General features: G+C 43.5%; 1 long non-coding RNA gene across 1 annotated transcript; it reads left to right on the top strand.

Moving 5' to 3' along the window:
- The first annotated feature begins 188 nt into the window (after positions 1–188).
- Positions 189–2697, top strand: LOC142068565 (uncharacterized). Its single transcript, XR_012664417.1, has 2 exons — positions 189–883; positions 2573–2697. It is a non-coding gene; the product is annotated as an uncharacterized LOC142068565 (long non-coding RNA).
- The last annotated feature ends 12081 nt before the right edge of the window (positions 2698–14778 follow it).

Below are 14778 nucleotides of genomic sequence, written 5' to 3'. Positions count from 1 at the left end.
GATACAGGCATCATTTGCAAAGGTCAGCGTCCTAGAAAATTTAAATGGATAAAAAGTCAAATGGTTTTCCTGCTATGCAGCTGTGTACACGGCTGTCCTTAGTGCTCCTGAGCCTATTTTCCAACTGCTCTGTGCTTGCCTGAAGTGATAATGTCTTAAGCCTGGTCTGCCCGGGGTGGGGGGGGTGGGGTGTCGATCTAAGTTACGCAACTTCTGCTACGTGAATAACATAGCTGAAGTCGACATACTTAGATCTACTCACTGCGTGAGTCAATGGCTGCTGCTTCCCTGTTGACTCTGCCTGCGCGCCTCGCAGCGGCGAAGTACAGGAGTCGATGGGAGAGTGCTCGGGGGGGTCGATCAATCATGTCTAGACTAGACATGATAAATCGACCCCAGCTGGATCAATTGCTGCGCACTGATCCAGCGGGTAAACCCTTAGAAAGTGGTGTTCCTGTCAGACACTGCTAGAGTAGCACTCTGGGTTATATGAGAACGCTGTGAATTGTCAGGAAGTAGTGGGGGAGAACAGGTTTGGAAATCACAGTAGGAGATTCAGATATGGAAAGGATTAGCAGTAGGAGACAATTTTAGTAGGGGGCCTATTGTAAGTGGTATGTGTAGGTAGAGTGTAGTTCACAGCATCTGTAAAGTTAAGTATTCCACTAGCTCTGTGTCATACACTGTTTACCTTCAGCTGGGTAATTTTCTCCTTTGGTTCTTGTGCATTTAACATGGTTTCTGATGGACGGGTGTGGGTGCTGTGATTCAGCTACAAGTCGAATGCCTGGGTGTCTTGTGCAGGGAAAGGTGCAATTCAGCAACTAACCAAACTAAACCATCCTCCTGGCAGAGAAGCTGCTTATCTGCTATCCCAGCGCTGGTAAGTGCCAGACCCCAAGCCAGTACAGAAAAGGAAGGAGGCAGGAAGAGGTGTTCTTCTTGCCCACCCTTCCCTGCTCCCTTTTAGCAGTGCCTTCAGCAGTGGGAGTGCATTGGCAACTTACTCTGTTGTGCCTACTGGTGCCTCATCTCCCAGCCTTTCAAAACAAAACAAAAAACCCCTTTCTCACTGAAGCCTGTTCACAGTTACCAAGAATCAGGTGGACCCAACTGGCTGGAGACAGAATAGCCCATGAGCTACTCCTTCCATCACCTCTCTCCTTAAGCCATTTGGCCTTTCCAGTTATGGGTGTAGACATAATTTATCTGTTTTCATAGATCAGCTTATTGATTAAGGAGCCCAGTAAAACAGCTGAGCATTCAAGTGCCTGGAACTCTCTCTTTGTGGCTTATAGCATGCAGTCAGGCTGCTAGGCAGAAGCATGAAAGTAGTCTCCTTCCCCCTTGTTGGCACACAGAGCAGTAGGGGGCCACCGGAAGAAGAGAAATAACGAATATATACTAATTTGTAAATGAGGACATCATTAACTAGAGCATTTTAGTAACAGATAGTGCAGCTACTTAAGCAGGAAATGAAAAGAATGTACTTAACTACAGATCTGTATAGGCAGCCTTTTTCCAAACTTTGTTAAACTGACACTTTATTGCCAACATCTCTGCAAAAAAGGGAACAGCACTGCAAATGGGATTCAGTTTAATATCTAAAGTAGCTCGTTCCTTGGCATTTCATAACCAATGCTTAACATGCGGCTAATGGTGTTAAGAGGTTTCTTTTGACATAGGAATAAGCTTTTACTACAACACAAGCTTCATCTAGTCCTCCTGAATTGGATTTGAAGTGTAATATGAAACACAGCCTCCTACTCCTTAAACTGTAGTGCTGTTAATTTCAGATTACAGCTAAGTGTATTTTAAAAATAAATCACGGGGAAATGCCATTGGAATAGCAGATGCACAGAAGCAATGTCTATGCCATTCAGTTAATAGTGATTTAAAAAAAAAATCACTGTCTTCAGCAATGGGACAAGTTATTTTCCTGCTGTACCATACCACACATGATCTGATGCTAGGTGAGGGAGAGATTTGTTTTCCTACCTTTTCTCTTTCTTACATTGGAAGAGATTCCCTTTTTAGACCGATTAACCAAACAGTAAATTAAGACAGGATTCATTTTTTTCTGGCTGATTATTCCATTTCTTTTTTAAATTCACTTCATGTTTGGAATCACCTTTTTTAGTGAGGGCACCTGTAGAGCATGGCTGAATGTACTGTACTCACTATAACTTCAGGGAGATTCAGTTAGATTTAGGTTGGACGTGGTGTATCACAGACCGTCTATTAACACAATGACCCATTTTAAATACAGAGATGGAGAAGATGATAGTATTCAATAGAGTGGATCCAAATTGTTTTTCCTTTTCTTCAAGGGCTTGGGAAAATATTCTAAATAGCAGCACAGTGTGATCTATGGAATTAACTTCAGTGTGAATAAGAGACCTTTATTTCAAGTCAGTCTTGGGCTGCGTTATTGGAAATACTCTTCCTTTATGAAATTTACTCCTGGTAAATTGTCATTTACCTGTATACACTAACCCAAAATAACTTGACTCCTTTTTCAGTTTGCTTCATAAATGTCCATATTTTCTCTCTCTCTCTCCTACATGGACAGATTGTGGCTCAATCTTAGCAGCAGCAAGAAAACTGCAGCAAGAGATGACCATTCTAATTCCCAAAAATATTTCTCAAACTATCATTTTTTGTATTATTTAATAAAATTTTCAAAAATGCCTTTAACTTGCCTGGAGAAGCTGTTTTCTATTTAAAAAGTTGCAAACCCATTATTTGCCTGTTAAATTACAAGTGGAATGAATGGAAATATGCACCTACTTTATTGACTGCCTTATCTAGGCATTTTTATTATTGACAATGGATTTTGATGGAGGAGGAAACAAATGCAAAGAAACCAAACTCCTAAGAGGCATGCAGCTGGATATAGTGTTTGAGTGCAAAACTATGCTCATTGGCTTTAGGTAACATTGCAATCGCCCATCCTCAAAATCCATTCTTGCATCTCTTGCTTAACCTACAAGACCCCAGCTGTGTCTTGGACGGGCCAGACTACAAATCCTGTTGAAGAAGGGCACTTTCTCAATGAAGAATGTTCCCTTAATGCTTTAGCCCCTTTGGCTCCAATATAGTTTGGACCCATGGCATTTAATCATCATTTAGTCAGACTCACTATTCAATTAACAGAAAAAAGAGATGGCCCCTCACAGTAGCATGAGAAAGGCCTGCTACTCCAAATGGCATCCTGTCAGTGGTATTTCAGTACAATGCAGCATAATATTTAGATGAGATGTTCTCAGCCATTCACAGTTATACTGATTAATAAAATGAATCTTCACAGGCATATTTATTTTCCCTCACCTTTCTGGCTAAACTAAGTATCTTTGGTCTGAGTATAGTAATCATGTAACTGATTGCTACAGCAATGAATGTTGTTAACAACCTTAATTTATGCTTTTAGGGATTAGTCAATACCCTTCACCTAGTTTGCAGAGGCCAAGGCATCAGTTAAATGGTTCATCAGGATAATTAGATTATTGGTGCTATTGATGCGTTTAAGAAGGGCAGATTTAATGGCAGCATAATCCATATGGTTGGTTTGCTACTTTTCACTGTTACAAAGCACATTGCCTTGGTTTAACAGTCAATTAGCAGTTCACACATTTAGTCAGGTCACCCTAAAAGATCAAAGGTAAATTTATGACTGAACCCCTTCCAGTTATCTATGCTATAGCTCTATAATCCTGATTCCCATTTAACAGAAGTTAGAGCATTTTATCATACGTGCAATTTCTCACGTAAGATCACAGGCAGATGCAAGGCTTACACGTTTATAAAGTAATCCATTGTCACAATAGCTTTTATGCAGCACATTAAAAAAAAAAAAGACAACTTGTACCTTATCCTTAAGAATCTTTGGTGCTGATGTTGCTGCAACCATTGGGGGGTGGTTACAGTTGCAGCAGTTTTGCACATCCATTTTCCTGACATTCATTACGACCAGACTCAGCACATACAAAGCAGATAGAACACACACAACCTATGGCAGATCACAACTGATGTTGGATTAATGGATTCTGCTGTGGTCCAGTTGCTCGTGAATAAAAGGACATTTTATGCTCCCTGACCTTCCAGACACAGTACTGTAGTTAGAGTTATGCTTAAATCACAACTGCTTTTGCTTGAACTTATTTATTTGCAATAGCACCAAACGTGAATTGTTTAACAGACAAATGGAGGCTTATTGAGAAGATAATCCTTGGAATTCAGGGCACATCACTTTCGATGAAAGGAATGTCACTATATTTGCTTTCAGTCACTGCCCATTGTTTCACAGCCTGATCAAGAATTTCACGAGAGAGACGGTGAGCATAATCCAGCACTATGGTACTTGATGAGCCTCTCTCATCCAGCTTCACTGTAATCAGTGAAGATTTCTCCCCAATGCATCCCTCACCACCTTCCCTGCTCCTCTCATCCAGGATAGTGTTTGAGCCTGGAAAAGCGTTCTTGGACTTGATGCATCCCATGGTACGTCTAAAAACGTAGCTGCAAAGGTTAGTTTAGCAGCATGTTCTGAACAATTGAAATCGTTTTCTTGATTGACGCAGAGCTTTTATTTCTTCCTGCAAGTAGTTCCAGCAACTTCGAAAGAATAAACTGTCCCTTTTGTGCCTCCTCACATCTATAGAGATCTGTCAAAATAATGTTTTGTATAATTTCAGTTTAAGAAATTACATCATTCTTAATATTGAACAACAGAGCTACAATTGGAAGCTTAATTCACCATAGCAGGTTATAAGAGAAACATTTTGCACATACTAGCACAGAGATTTATATTGGTTTTCATTTGTAAGGTCCATCGATTACAGTTAATACAACTGGGTTTTTTTTTGGACTTTTATCAAGCAGGCCTTGAAAAGTTCAATTGCCAGTTGTGAGAAGTGAATTGTAGGCTGCCTGGTGTCTGCAGAGTTTTGTTTTGTGTTTTTATATTGATTTCCCAGCCCTGATGCCTTACAGAGGTAGCCTGGCAAACACAGATGGATGTGGTGCTCTTTTCCTGATTCTGTAAATAAATACAAGTTACCTGCAGTGGCCCTGCTGCTGCTCAGGAAAGCTAACAAGACCCTAGTTTTCACTGCTGCTCTTCAGAGCCCAATGGACAGGAGGGACACTGACAATATCAGTGTCACTTTGCTGTTGCTCAAGAAAACTATGTAGAGAGGCGATCACTGGGAGGTATTCCTGGGGAAGGAAGGCCATTGTAAAATTAAAAGCTTCGGGAAATAGAGAAGCAGCACGCAGCAGGCTGGCATAGGACTAGCGGAGACTTCTGTCCTCAACAGGCAGGACAACGCTGGAGATACAGAAAGGGAAGTGAGGAAGGAAGTGGTTGCTCTTCTTTCCGACTATCCAGAAGAGGGCTGTAAATCTATCAAACACCTCCCACGCCAGCATTACCCAGTGTGGGACAGAGAATGTTCAAGGGCTACAAGCTGGATAGATGCAAACCCATGGTGGGGGCTGCTCAGCTTTCAAAAGAGGAAGTGCTGTACTAGGCAAAAGTTAATACAGCCACAAGCAAGGTTCATAGAGAGCACTCTGGCAGAAATCCCAGCACCTCTCTCGAAAGCAGGCTGGGGTGGGGGGAAGGAAGGGGAGATGCGCTTCTCACTACAGCATTGCCCCTCTATCTGACTCGTTAGTGGGTGTCTGCCCCTGGCTTTGAAAGCACAGATACCAAGACTCAGGAGAACTTCAGTGAATTCTCGTGTATGCCGATAAGTTTACTAAGATGTGAAACAATTTCTCAGGCCATTTCCTCTGCTTTGCCTGTGCAGAATCTCATGCATGTGCCTGATTTCAGTTGGCATGAACTTACTGATTGTCAGGACGGATATAATTGCCAACAAGAATAAAGAGTGCCCAACATAGAAACCAGCTGTCCCTGCAGCTTATCTCAGTGACTAGGGCCAGCCAAAGTTCAACATTTTTCTGTAATTAGTCTTAAAAGAAAACCACATGTAATCATGGCAGTGGCTTATAAAAAGCCCTGTTCATTTGTCTTATCCAGCACAGAGGAAATAGAGCAGTGTTTCCCAAACTTGGGACGCCGCTTGTTCAGGGAAAGCCCTTGGTGGACCGGGCCGGTTTGTTCACCTGCCACGTCCGCAGGTTTGGCCAATCGCGGCTCCCATTGGCCACGGTTCACTGTGCCCGGCCAATGGGGGCTGTGGGAAGCACCAGCCAGTACGTCCCTCAGCCCGCGCCACTTCCTGCAGCCCCATTGGCCGGGCACAGCGAACCGCAGCCAGTGGGAGCCGCAGTCGGCCGAACCTGTGGACGTGGCAGGTAAACAAACCAGCCGGGCCCGCCAGGGGCTTTCCCTGAACAAGCGGCATCCCAAGTTTGGAAAATACTGGAATAGAGGATCCAGTCTTGCCACTTGATCCTTGTAGGAAGATCCTTACAGCCAGAGTCCCATTTCTAAGTCATTAGGGCTCTGTCTGGGCATAAGAGTTCACTCATATGGATCGGATTACAGGACTGGAGCTCTGGTGAGATACTTTTATGACGGAAATAGGAAAAGGAGAGAAGAGTTGTCTACTCTAGTAAGAATTACATATAAAAGTTTCTTCAAGGTTTACCAGACAGGCCAGCCATTCCTTGCAGACATTGTTTTTATAGCCTATTCCATACAGGCATTTTAACAATAATTCAAGCAGTTGAATTTCTCGGAAGACACATGTTGTTGGCAGCATATTTTAGAATTAGAGACTAGTCACTAAGCCTATAAACTTAAATCGTACCATCATAAAGTTTGTAATTTTACTAAACTCAGAAAAGAGCTATGGATCTCCAAAACACACTGATTACCAGAGCTTATTCATTATTAGGAAACCAAAAAGGACAAGTTGATCCCTTGGTTTCACAAGAAGAAACCATACAACCCTAAATAGGTCTATACAATTGCCACTTATACCCATTTCCCTCATCTACACGCACTGAACAAACAGAAAATGCTTACACAGCCTACCTAGTAGCTATAAGCAAAGCAGCTTTCATACACAAGATTTACTGGGGCTACTGTTTTCAGAAAGTCATTCAAACACTTGGATAATATTAATTTTGCCTCGGAAAGAATATCTTGTACCCATCAAATTCTAATATCTACCATACAATAAAAAATACCCAATATTATGATTTCATCTGCAACTGTTTTTCTGAAGCTGAACCATGGTAGAGAAAAAGAGAATTAAGTAATATTTAACTATCCAGTGTCATTGGTCACATAACATGTGAACAAGGGTGATCCAGTGGATATAGTTAAGGCTAAGTTTTTGTCACGGATATTTTTAGTAAAAGTCAATAGGTCACAAGCAATAATGAAAAATTCACGGAAGCCCGTGACCTGTCCTTGACTAAAAATAACCATGACAAAATGGGTAGCCTGGGTGGCTGGGGAGGGAAGGCAGCTGGGAGCTCCAGGGTGCCCCCTGCTGTGCCTGGGAGCTACCAAGGCCCACGTTGCATGGGAGGAGCGGGGACTGACCCAAACAGTGGGTCCCCCCTGCCACCCTCAGCGGCTGTGAGCAGCGGGGATTCCCTCTGCCAATCCTGGTGGCCGGGGGCAGCAGGGGAGCTCTGGGGCAGGGACCCTGCAGCTCGCAGCTGACACTGGCTGAAGTCAGAGCGGTCTTTGGAAGTCACAGATTCCGTGACTTCTGTGACTAAATTGCAGCCTTAGCTACAGTATATTGGGACTTTCCAAAAGCCTTTGACAAGTTCCCTCACCACAGGTTTCAGAGTAGCAGCCATGTTAGTCTGTATCCACAAAAAGCAAAGGAGTACTAGTGGCACCTTAGAGACTAACCAATCTATTTGAGCATAAGCTTTCGTGAGCTTATGCTCAAATAAATTGGTTAGTCTCTAAGATGCTACTAGTACTCCTTTTCCCTCACCACAGGCTCTTATCCCATGAATGCTTACTTTGCTTAAGAGGGAAGGTCCTCTCATGGATACGTAACTGGTTGGAATAAATGGCCAGTTTTCACAGTGGAGAGAAGTAAATAGTGGGGTTCCCCAAGGATCTGAACTGGAACCAGGTCTGTTCAATGTAGTCATAAATGATCTGGAAAAATGGGTAACAGGGAAGTGGCAAAGTTTGCAGATGATACAAAAATTACTCAAGATAGGTAAGTCCAAAGCTGACTGCAAAGAGTTACAAAGGGATCTCAGAAAACTGAGTGACTAGGCAACAGAATGGCAGATGAAATTCAATGCTGATAAACGCAAAGTAATGCACATTGGAAAACATAATCCCAACCACACACATAAAATGATGGGGTCTAAATTAGCTGTTAGCATTAAAAAAAAAAAAAGATCTTCAAGTAATTGTGGATAGTTCTCTGAACACATCCATTCAATGTTCAAAGCAGTCAAAAAAGTTAATGTTAGGAAACATTAAGAAAGTGATTGATAATAAGACAAGTTCTCATAATGCCACTATAAATCCATGGTATGCCCACACCTTGAATGCTGCATACAGTTCTGATCACCCCATCTCAAAAAAATATATGGTCAAACTGGAAAAAGTACAGAGAAGGGCAACAACAAGGATTACGGGTATGGAACAGCTTCCATATAAGGAGAGATTAAAAAGACTGGGCACTGTTCATCTTAGAAAAGAGAAAATGAAGGGGGGGGGTATGATAGAGGTCTATAAAATCATGAATGGCATGGAGAAAGTGAATAAGGAAGTGTTCTTTATGCCTTCACGTGACGCACGAACCCGGGTCACCCAATGAAATTAACAGGAGCAGGTTTAAAACAAACATAAAGAAGTACTGCTTTACACAAAACATAGTCAACTTGTTGAACTTGTGGCTAGGGGATGCTGTGAAAGCCAAAACTATAAAGGGGTTGAAAAAAGAACTAGATAAGTTCATGGAAGATAGGTCCATCAATGGCTATTAGCCAAGACAGTCAGGGCTGCAACCACAGGCTCTGGGTGTCCCTAAACCTCTGTCAGAAGCTGGGAGTGGACACCAGGAGATGGATCGCTCAATTGTCCTGTTCTATTCATTCCCACTGAAGCAGCTGGCATTGGCCACAGTCGGAAGACAAGATACTGGGCTAGATGGACCACTGGCCATTCTAGGTCAGACCATTCTTACGTTCTTATAAGTTTGGGGTCAGGAACTTGATAGTTTGCAAGCTATATCCAAGCCAGCTTGATATACAAAGTCATCACAATGAGCAGTGTCCACACGTGCAACACCCCATCCCCTGCCATGTCACTCCCAGTTGTGATTTAATGTATTACAAGACCATGCATGACAATCTTTAGACTTGGCCAAGAGGATGAATGTTAGCGATGTAAAGGAAACAAGTGGCTGGTTGGTGGGAGATCTGGTGGGAATACCACTGGAATATTTTGCACACTGTCAAAATGCAGTAAACTGCAGATGATGAAATAAATGTTTTAGGACAGAAAAGCCAATCTGTTTATCTAGAATTCTGTCCTAGTGTAATTTGTCAGAAGCAAGAAAAGTTAAAATATCAACTCACTGCAAGCCACCCATCTTTCTATTTCTTAAACACAAACCTCCATCAACACTGTAAAAGCATAAAACCAAAGCTGGTTATCGCCCTCTCCTACTTAGAAACACTAAGCTCCTCAGTATAATCAGGTCTCTCCACACTTAAATACACATGCTATTATGCCCCAATATCTAAAGCCAGATATGTGTGTGCTTACTGTAATGTTATGGCATATTTTATAGAAAACAATTAGAATTAGGCATACTAGCAATGAGTTTCCATTATGATTCATCCTCAGCTTTTTCCTTTCTTCCACGTGTAGGTCTTTCCCTCCATCTCTACCTTCCTTCCTCATATTTCTCACTCCCCCAATGGCCCCACGATCACTGTTCTCTGCCACCAGCCTCTGATCACCATCACTTCCAGGCCACACACTTCAGAGGGCAGAAAAAAGAGATAGCAGGTGCCTCTGTTTTCTAGCTCCCTTTCTAGCTTCATTCTCTCTCTGTTCCCTTGAGTTGGTTGGTCCAGTGTGTTAGCCAGGAGTTGCTCTATCACCAAACATCTCCGAGTACCTATCGGGGCATGCTGGTGCTTCCTGAATGGTCAGATCAGTTTTTGCAATGCTCTTTGCTCTCCCTAAGTCGGGAGTACAACTGGCTGGAAAATGTTAATAATTTTTTGTCAGAAAAAGCTGTTTCAATTAAACTGAAGTTGTGTGAAGTCATACTGATTTTGATGAAGGTTCCAATAGGGAAAATATTTTGAAAAAAATCCCCTCATTCTGGAAAATTGTGCGTTGGATTTTTTAAATGTTTTTTATAAAAATATAAAAAACGAAGAAAAGTTTTTCCAGTTAATGATATGTCAGTAGTAGAAGTGCATAATGTAGCAGTCACTACACTGTGGACATGCCATGAAATATAAAAATACATTTTGTAAGTTTTCCAGGAATTCCAAAAATATTCACTTTTGTTCCAATGTAGAGTGAAAACAATACCTCTCAGTTTCCCAGGAAACAGAAATGCTGAGTTTGAATCAAGAGTCACAAGCACTGTTCTCCACTCTGCACCAAAAAGGGTCAGCCATGAATTTATAAGCACAGCTGTGGTCCTCTAGAGAGTGCAAAGAAATTTTCCCAATTGGTTTAATTTACACAGAATAGAGATCTGCAATCCTGCTACAAGGTTAGGTTCTTGCAGCTCCTGAGCCATGAGTTTCCAACCTTTGCCCTAACAATTAATTAAACTAGCAAAATTCAGAGAAGGGGAGGAACTAGTTTCTAATCTGCAGGATTAGAACTCGGTCCTCAACACCCCCATCAAGGCCAACATCCAAAAACATGTCTTGCATCAAAGAAAGAGACTGGAATGCAGCTGAGGTTTAATCACTGGGGATTCAAGATCTTCATTCTGTGTTTGTACAGCACCTAGCACCGCACAGTCCTGGTCCATGACTAGGGCTCCTAGGCACTACTGTCATACAAACAAACAAACCCGGGCCTAGTCCTGAGGAAGCTAAGGAACAGTGAGTACAATTTTTAAAAACACCTAAGTAATTTAGGAGCCTAAGTCCCATTTTCAGAAGGGATTCAGGTGCTTTTAAAAAAAAATGTATCCAATACCTTTGTGTAAAGTATATTTATAAAAAAGCCTAGGCCATAATGTAGTTGAACTCAGCACAATGGGCCACATGGTTAGTAAGAAATCTTAGGGCTTGTGCTCACCGGAAAGTTTTATTAGTTGTAACAGTATTTAATTATACTGAGATATGGGTATAAATCCAGGGTGGACATTCTTATTCCAATTGACAAGTGTTTTTTTTTCCAATTTAACTTAACTCCCTTTCCAAGCAATATCAACTACACTGAAAGAGACCACTCATACCAGAATTAGGGGAGTCCACACAGGAGGGATGATACGTGGCTTAATTAGATCGGTTTAGATTCACTCCTTAGTTTATACCAGTATAATTTTGCTGTTTAGACAAGCCCTTAACCTTGGCCCCAGAATTTCAAGAGACTGTTTCCTAGTGAAGTGGTGAAGCATTGCTTAAATTAAGGCCAAAGCACTTTCACATGCCCTCCAGGCATGAAAGGATTGGGCTTTCTTCCCTGACTGGGAGATTACCATTGGCGATATTGAAATGCCAGTAGTGATTCTGGCAGACGCAGCCTACCCCTTACTCCCCTGGCTCATGAAGACATGCACCAGCCTCCTCAACTGCACCAAGGCTCAGCAGGTGCAGTATGACAATCAAATGTGTTTTTGGTAGATTGAAAGGGTGATGGTGTTGTTTACTCATAAGATTTACTCCAGGGGGCACAGAATTCATATGGCCCGCTTATTTCTGTGCCCCTCTGCGCAGAAAAATACAAAAGAAATCTGCAGGAGGATACATGCCTCTTCCCTGGCAGTGCGTCTATTACAGTGTTCCTGGAGAGCCTGAGGCCTGGTCTACACTAAAAAGTTAGGTTGAAGGAAGCCGCCTTAAGTCGACCTGTTAATTTAATGTATGTGTCTGCACTACCGGATCCTTTACGCTGATCTAAGTCGCCTCTAATGTCGAGTTCTGTAATCCACCTCTGCGAGAGGCATAGCACTTAATTTGATTTTCATGGGTCAACCGTGAGGTAGTGCAGAAGCAGCGCTGTGTAATTCAATTTAATTGGCCTGCAGGTGGTGTCCCACACTGCTCATCTGTGACCGCTCTGGAGATGATTCTCAACTCTGCTGCACTTCAGCCAGGTACGCAGGAAACAGCCCCTCCTCTGCTAAAGCCCCAGGAATTTTTGATTTCCCATTTCCTGTTTGATCAACATTGGGAGCATGCCAGCTTGACCACAGCTGATCATGGAGACTACACGCCCCAAATGCGCTCCAGCCTGGTCTGCACGGGAGGTGGTGGATCGCATCGCTGTGTGGGGAGAAGAGTCTGTGCAGGCAGAGCTCTGATCCAGCAGAAGAAAGGCTGACATCTATGCAAAGATCGCTCATGGAATGGGGGAGAAGGGCTACACGAGGGACACACAGCAGTGCCATGTGAAAATAAAAGAACTTAGCCAAGCATACCAGAAGGCAAGGAAGGTGAACAGTCATTCTGGTGCTGAATCCCACACATGCCGGTTATACAACGAGCTGCATACGATTCTCGGGGGGTGACTACCAGCACCTCCACAAGCAATGTGGACATCTCACAGGTGTGTGAGTCTAGGGAAAACAAGGACAATGATATAGTGGATGAGATAGAGGAGGAAGAGAATGGGAGACAAGCGAGCGGTGGATCCATTCTCCCCTAGAGCCAGGAAATATTGAGAACATGGAGGATTTCACTGTCCGAGAAGTTAGACATGGACATTGAGAGTAGGAAAGCTTCCAATGAGCAAGAGCGTGTGGTGCAGGATGAGATGCTTCTGATTATGAGGGACCAAGCAGACACGTTGAGGCATCTGGTTGAACTGCAGGAACAGAAGCAGGAGTAGAGTCCCTCTGCAGACCCTGGTGGACAGCCAGCATTGCCTGGTGCAGAATCACCCTCCCCTAAGCGTTCCATGAGGCGTGGGTGAAAAGTCCATTATCCTTTTCCCTTAACTCAGGGGGTGGGTACAAGGAACCTTTGATGGTCTGGAATGCGGTGTTACATTACACAGCTGAAAATGTTTCTTCCGTTCCAACTTTACAACCCCTTTTCCTCAAGGTTACCTTTTTTTATATTTTTCCTGTTCTCCTTCTTTATTTATGTTTGTTAAAGTAAATGGATTTGAGAAATAAATGTTCTTTATTGAGTAGAAGCAGTGGGCTTGGGTGGAGGGTTGGCTTTACAGGGACAGTGACACAAGCCAGGTGAAGGTTTGGGAAAGCACAATACTGACAAGCAGCTCACATTACTGTAACTCATTATTGAAACAGCTTTTCAAAGCCTCGCGGATACGCGGCGCCCCTTGTTGTGCTCTTCTTATTGCCCTGGTGTCTGGCTGTTCAAAAATGGCTGCCATGCGATCTGTCTCAACTGCCCACCCCTGTGGAAAAATTTCCCCCTTTATTTCACAGATATTAGGGAGCACACAGCAGACAGCTATAACCAGGGGAGTCTAATGCCAAGATGGGGATATGCGTGCCATCTATCGCCCTACTGCAATTAGGGAACCCCATCACAGCAAAACCATCCACTATGTTTTGCACATTTCCCAGACTCTGCCCTTCGTAGCAGAAGTCGATTAATAGCCCTGTACACTTAGAGCACAGCAGCTCCCACAGTTGATTTACCTACTGCAAATTGATTCCCCGCTGACCAGTAACTGTCTGGTGTTGCAAGCTTCCAAATAGTGATCGCCACTCACTTCTCCACTGTCAGAGCAGATCTCACTTTTGTGTTGCTGAACTGCACGGCAGGGGAAAGCTCTGAACAAAGTTCCTGGAAGGTGGCCTTCCTCATTCGAAAGTTCTGCAGCCACTGCTCATCATCCCATACCTGCAAAACGATGCGGTCCCACCAGGCAGTGCTTGTTTCACTGGACCAGAAATGGAACTCAACAGACTGCAGCTGCTCTGTGACTGCCAGCAGCAACCGTGGATTGTTTTTTCAATGGCTTGCAGCAGGACGGCTTCCAAGACATCCCTATGTTCCGCACGGCGGACCCTACTTTGGCTCTGGAAATACTGCAGGAGAAGGTGCGAGGTGGTTGAGATGCTCACAGCAAGAGTGTACAACTGAGCAGGCTCCATGCTTCTGGGGTTATGGTGTACGTACGGAGATTTTAAGGCGCGAAAAACCACTCGATTGTTTGCCGTTGATATCAGCGAGGGAGCACAGTGCATCATGGGATGCCAACGCAATGCTGCCATTCTCCCCTGCGACAATGTTTTGGTCCCATGAGGCATTGTACAAACTTCCCAAAACACACTGTGGCAAGTTACACTTTGGGATAGCTACCCACGATGCACTACTTTGTGCATTGATGCAGGCACTGCTAGTGAGGATGTATTCCATCGAGACAATGAGTCTGGTGTGGCCACGCACAGCAGACTTAATTAATTTGGAGGCTTGAGATCGAATTAGATAAAGTCGACTTAATTTTGGAGTGTAGACAAGCCCTCAGAGATGCAAATCACTGCAGGGGGAGAGGGCCTGGGCATGCGTGCCTGCCAACAAGCGAAAGAGACTCTGTCCCTCTCACTTGCTACTGCAACTCGCCGGGGGTGTGGAGGGGTAGGTCTTTTTATTATGCATAAGGAAGGTTCTTTCCTGGAGGCAGAAATGTAG

This window comes from Caretta caretta, chromosome 11, assembly GCF_965140235.1.
Source record: "Caretta caretta isolate rCarCar2 chromosome 11, rCarCar1.hap1, whole genome shotgun sequence".
In the NCBI taxonomy this organism is placed as follows: Eukaryota; Metazoa; Chordata; order Testudines; family Cheloniidae; genus Caretta; species Caretta caretta.
Note: the sequence above shows the minus strand (reverse complement) of the source record. Positions and strands in the feature narration are given on the sequence as shown.